Here is a 6,487-nt window from a genome sequence, read left to right on the forward strand (position 1 = left end):
TTTTGGACCAGGAATTCATCAGGAACTGGGTCTGTAGGCACTAATTCTCGGCCTTCTTATGGCCATTGATCTCTTACTACAGTTTTTTTACAAACATAACATGAAGTGACATTTAGAGACTGGGCTACATGCTCGGCTAATTGCAAAAACAAATTTCTGGTTTTTCCTGGAGTCTCTGGTACTGGCACATTTAGTTTATTATAGAAAGTCTGAAATACTGGTTGCGGAGAGAGTTTATGAACCTCCTCTTTTACTAAGATAGTTACTGTAGGACCTAGTCTTTTCCTATTGATGCCCAGAGATATGTGTTCTCCTTTTTTTCTGTCTTGGGTTTAAGGGATTTGTAATTATTAATTTCAAGGGGTTGCAGCTTCCACTCGTACAGGAGGGGCTGCTTTCTCCTTTTTGGAGCTAAGTAGGATTTTTTTCATCCTTTTTTTTAAGTAGTCTAGATGACACAAGACCAGTAATTACACACATTTGCACATGAGCTTAATTCATGGCAGATACACTTATTTCCTGCCGTGTAACCTTTTTTTTTCTTTTTTAATTTAAAGAACTGCATCTTATTTTATGCCGATTGTGATTGATAGTGGCACAAGCATTAAATTTTAGGGTTATATGCTTAGAGACCCCTCTTTCTTCTGTCCTAGCTATTACTTTACTTGTGTCGCCTAGAAAAGGACCAGTCCTTAATTTTACTTTTCTGTGATCATGGGAGGCTTAAAATGGGTCATAACACGCATCAGGTTGGTTATTTCCTGAGCTACATACCTTGGATAGAATAGCATTATACAAACAAGTGTGTTTTTAGAGTCCTGGTACACTTATAATAACCATAAAATAGTAGGACTGTAGCAATCTTTTGTCCTGCCTCAGTGACTTCATGTATGTACTGGGAACAGCCCTCGGTCTGAGGAAGGTCAGTCGAAGTCCTTACTGTACAAGTCCAAATTGTAAGGAAAATGAGTCCCGCAGTGAGTTTCCTCATGCTTCGGCTGTGCGTGGACCAGTCGGCTTCCAGGCGTCTTCTTCAGAGTCACTTTGCAGGGGTTGGCGAAGCTGCTGCCATCCACGTGCAGCTCCCAGTCTGCTGATGTGTAAGGATGGTCTCGGAGGTTGGGCCCACTAGAATAAACTGAGTCCAGTGCTTTTATACAGTTATGTTTAACTGGGCTCTCTGATACCAGGAGCAAGGTGGTGGGGTTTAGGGTGTTGCAAACTTCGGTGGTTATGCGAGGATTTTCACAGAGCAAGCTTTGGTATCTAGTTAGTCTAGCATTCATTAGCTAATGGTGTCCTTTGGTATTTATTAAAATCACCACAGCATGGGGGGACTTTAGGTTTAGGTTTTGCCTAAGAGTTAGCTTATCTGCTGCTTGTGCTAACAGGGCCGTTGCTGCCAGGGCCCTTGGACATGGGGGCCAGCCTTTGGAAACCCCGTCTAGTTGTTTTGAGAGACAGGCCACTGGCCTTGGCCAGGGCCCTGCAGTCTGGGTTAAAACTCCAACTGCCATTTTTTTTCTTTGTGGCACATAGAGTGTAAAGAGTTTTGTCAGGTCATGTTGCCTCAGGGCTGGGGCCAACTTGAGTTTTTCTTTTTAACTCGTGAAAAGCTTGTTGCTGTTGGTTGTAATAGATGTAGTTTAATCTACATTTTTATTGACTGTCATCTACCAAAATATTGACTTAAATCCTGTAACTATTTGATTTCAAGCTTTAAATTGATCTGGTATTCCTTGCAGGGCTCCAGTGCATCTAAATAGATGTGAGAGTTGAAAGACCTGCAAGGGGCTTCTCTCACTTTACAATGTCTTTTTTTTTTTTTTTTTTCTTCTCCCTCTGGTTGATGAAGTGCCGGGGTGAAAGGGATAGCCAAATGGACTAAAGCACAAGTGTCACTCTAGTTATTTGGCAGAGTGCCCAGTAAAGGTCCACCACAATACCACCACACATCTGCTCGGGGATGAACAAGGGCTGACTGATTGATAAGCTCTTGAACATTCTTAAGCTCACTGCATCCCTTCAGGTCTCCAAGGAATGCTAAGTCTCCTCCCTGCTGTGAGAGACATGAAGTGAACTTAGTGCTGGGAGATGGAAACCGGATGGCCCTCGGGGGCTGACCCGCAGGGACTTTGGGATATAGCAGAGAGAGCTTGGCATGACTTATTACTCCAGGCTGTAGAATCCTGGAAAAGAGCTACCATGCGGCCCACGCCTGGTCGGCTGGAGGACCACCTTATCAGGGCCTCTGGCCTGCCATGTGCACAAGCATAGCAATTGCTTTTGTTTGACGTGCAGATGGAATATTTGATCTGTTTTAACCAGGCGTTTGCATATTGGTATGCTGTCTTAATTGCCCAAGTTTAAGTCTGTAACTTCTATGATCCTCTAGTAAAATGAATGTTTCCTTTAGCACCTGTCTTTATTAGTTTTTAGACCAAAGAAAGCTAAACACCATTTGATATTTAATAATGCTTCTTGTATGATTTTTATACCAGATAAGCGAAATTTTACCTTTGTATTAGTGTGTTATTAATGTTAAACTTAATTTTAATAAAACCTTGTAGATACATCTGTCCAATTTTCATGTTTGACCATAAGGTAAGGTTTTATAGACTCTTTTAACCTTTTATAATTTTGTTAAACAGCAGGTTGATGCTTTAAGAAAACCTGTTGCATTTTATTTTAATGTCCAGTTCACAGAAAACTGAATGATACCTGTTTAACTTTAGCTAATATGTTTACACACAGAATTTTCTTTACAATTAACGTTTTAAAACTTGCTTAAACTTTTAAAACAATGATTTTTTAACCTTTTAATGTAGGTAAAAATCNAATAAAACCTTGTAGATACATCTGTCCAATTTTTCATGTTTGACCATAAGGTAAGGTTTTATAGACTCTTTTTAACCTTTTATAATTTTTGTTAAACAGCAGGTTGATGCTTTAAGAAAAACCTGTTGCATTTTTATTTTAATGTCCAGTTCACAGAAAAACTGAATGATACCTGTTTAACTTTAGCTAATATGTTTACGCACAGAATTTTCTTTACAATTAACGTTTTAAAACTTGCTTAAACTTTTAAAACAATGATTTTTTAACCTTTTAATGTAGGTAAAAATCCACATTCTTCGGCCTCTTTATAATCTTTTTACCAAAGGTATATTTTAAGTTTCTTATACACCTTGCACATAAACTGTTTTTTCAGTAGTACTTAGGGGGCCTTACTACTTTCAAATTATACAACATTTTTTGCGTAAAATTTTTTTATAACTTTTTTCTTTTATGACTTTTGCAGACAATTTTTCAACATAACTTTCTGACTCATTACAAACTTTTTAAATATACATTCTGCCTCTCCCGTTTTTTCTTTTCTTGAAACTTTTTAATGTAGTTCCTAGTGGGGTGGGCTCATTTGTGCCGGACCCATGCTTCTTTGGGACAAAACACCACACACACACCACAAAACAAAAAACAGGTGAAAAGGGCACACACACACTTCTGCTTTTTATACCAAACCAAAATCATAGTATCCAGAAATCCAAGCCAGGTCCAAACCAAAACCATAGTATCAAGCAATCCAAGTCAAGTCAAAACAAAACCAAAGTGCTGGTACAGGCACACCGTGGGTGATCAGGCCACGCTTCCACTCAAATGGAGTAGGCAAGTGCCCAAGACCAGTCCTATCAGGCGATTTAAACCAAGTCAAAACCAAAACCAGAGTGCCGATAAAGGCACGCCATGGGTGATCAGGCTACGCTTCCACTCAGATGGGGTGGGCAAGTTCCCAAGACCGGTCCTGTCAAGCAGTTTAAACCAAGTCAAAACCAAAACCAAACCAAAGTACCGATAAAGGCACGCCGTGGGTGATCCGGCCACGCTTTCACTCAAATGGAGTGGGCAAGTTCCAAAGACTAGTCTTACCAAGTTTTAGATGTCCAGACTCCAAGTCCAGTTCCTTCCCGGTGTTCAGCCACTGTATTATTCCTCTGCGGGGGTCTGCTACGCACTGCTCTGGCGGGGCGTTCCACTGGGGCAATTGCCTGCCCAGGAGCGTTCTTTGGAACGCCCCACTCAGGCTGGCCGGAGTCCCCCCGCAGGGATGCTCCACAGGGCAGGCCTAAGCCGCCTAAGGGGCTGCCTTGGCTGTCCATCAGTTACCTCGCTTCCCTGTCAGGGAAAAAAGAAATGTAGCAGGACGAGCTGCAGACAAAACCTCTCAGACACCAAGTTGTAGAAGGAAGGGCTTTATTCAGCTGGGAGCATTGGCAAACTACTGCCTTAAAATCCGAGCTCCCCGAGTGCACAATTTCTGCCCCTTTAAGGGCTCACAACACTAAAGATTTCACATGAAAGGGTCGTGATTGATTGAGCAATCTAGGGGATACGTGACAGGGGTTTCATGCACTGATAATCAGAGAGAAACAGAACAGGGCAGGGAGTTTCACAGTGTTTTCCTATACAATGTCTGGAATCTATGAATAACATTTGTTTCTAAGTTACGAGTTGATTTTTAACTACTAGGTTTAGGCCAGGCAGGCCCAGGCCCACTTTTGGGCCTGACCCCGGGCTGCCTGTCTTTGGTTTCACTTCCTTGTTTTTTCTTAAAACAGGTACTGAGTATAAAACAATGTCAAACAATGTGAGAGGGTCTCTCTTTTTCCTCAATGTCTTTGCTGTTCCTCATCAGTCAGCTTTCTTTTGATTATTATTTGTTTAGAGTTGTATTTTTGTTTCTAGTGAACTAAATGAATTACTTTGTTGTTCTGTAATTGTTTGTTACCAGAATTGGTTATCAGTTGTGGTTAGGGAACTGTGTGTGTTGATGCCTGGTTGACTTTCTCAGCAGTGTTGGCCTTAAGAAAGAGGCAGGGGCCTATGTTCTTTATCAGGGAACTTGGTCAATGCCCTGTAGAGAGTGGGATGGATTAAGATGCTGTAAACTGGAAATTTTTTTTAATGGTATTCACGTCCTCATCTAAAGAAGATGATTCTAGAAGAGGCCCAGAGACAAAGGGTTGCAAGTGGGATTAAAATGTAACATTAATGGATTCATGGTTTATCATAAAGGGTTTTGGAGAGCAGCTACCCAGTGGAGAAAATTGTTGTGCTTTACCTTGAAATATGACATAAGCTTGTACTTTTATCTTAATTTATCGAAGTAGATTATTAATCAGCTGTTATCCTATTGTTAGAGCTGGAGACTATTATAAGAAAATAAATTTAACATATTACATCTGTGACATTTTCAAACATTTAAAAAATAAACTTTAGTGTTCTTAAAAGAACCAAAACAAAACAGGAAACAACAGAGGCACAAGGAAGCTTTTAGAGGTGGTAGATACGTTTGTTACTTTGATTATGGCGATGGCTTCATGGGTGTATGCGTCTGTGCAACTCAATCAAATTGTATACATTAAATATGTGCAGTTTTTTATATCAGTTCTACCTGAGTAACGTCGTTTCAAAAAGAGAATAAAGTTGAATTAAAAAGTAACGTTAGACTTTCATGACTTTGACACTTTTGATGACTGCAGCCAGTTATTTTGTAATGTATCACTCAATTTGGATTTGTCTGATGTTTAATGATTAGATTCAAGTTATGCCTCTTTGGTAGAAATATCCTGGAGGTATTGTACTCTCATTACATTTTATCACATAATACGTGATTTTGATTTTTCCCATTACTGGTGATGTTAACTTTGATCACTTGATTAAAATACTATCTGCATATTTCTCCACTGTAATTAATGCTTTGAAATGAAACACTTTTGTATGAGTATATGCCATTCATCCACTGGAATGGACGTTTCACTTAGCAACAGGAAGTTTTAACATTCATTAATATTTCTTGAATGAATTACTCTGTTACTGTGATGGCTGCCAAATGATGATTTTATAATTCCATCATTACATTTTTAGTTAGCATTTTGTTATAAGGAAATGCTCTTATCTTCATTTGTTTATTCGTGTATTTATTTATATCAGTATGGGGTCCCAGATTCCGGTTTTATTCAGTGGATTTTATGCCGTTGTTATCATTGAGTCACAGATAGTTCCCAGTCTGGCCAGTGGCAGCCCTTCAAGCCAACTTCTTTGTCGTTTGTCATCCTCTTTGAGCACTTCCCTTATTTTCTGGCACAGCAGGATGTCTACACTCATTGTACTTGCTGAGCTCTAGCACTGGAATCAGCCATTTCTTCAAAGACCCATGGTGTAGTTTTGTTTTGTTTTGTTTTGTTTTGTGGTTTTTGTCCCGCGCCCCCCCCCCCCCCCCCCGTATCATCCTCTAGAAGTCTTATATTGTTTACTTCTCTCAATTATGTCAGCAAACCAGCTGAAATCAATTTTATGTATAGTTTAAGGGTAGGAATCAGTATTTGTTTAGTTTTTCCTAGTGTATATCCACTGGCTCCAAGCACAGTTCTTACAAAATCACCACACTTTTCTTTTCTTTTTTTTTTTTTTTTTTTTTTTTTTTTTT

The 6,487-nt window shown here is 39.6% G+C and overlaps 1 protein-coding gene across 14 annotated transcripts in view; it reads left to right on the plus strand.

Moving 5' to 3' along the window:
• The window catches only part of DLG1 (discs large MAGUK scaffold protein 1), a 270,543-nt gene that overhangs the window by 141,671 nt on the left and 122,385 nt on the right, over positions 1–6,487 (plus strand). The gene's annotated exons all lie outside the window — the stretch shown is intronic.

The sequence above is a fragment of the Rhinopithecus bieti genome, unplaced genomic scaffold (genome assembly GCF_001698545.2).
Source record: "Rhinopithecus bieti isolate Rb0 unplaced genomic scaffold, ASM169854v2 scaffold_5626, whole genome shotgun sequence".
Taxonomy (NCBI): Eukaryota; Metazoa; Chordata; class Mammalia; order Primates; family Cercopithecidae; genus Rhinopithecus; species Rhinopithecus bieti.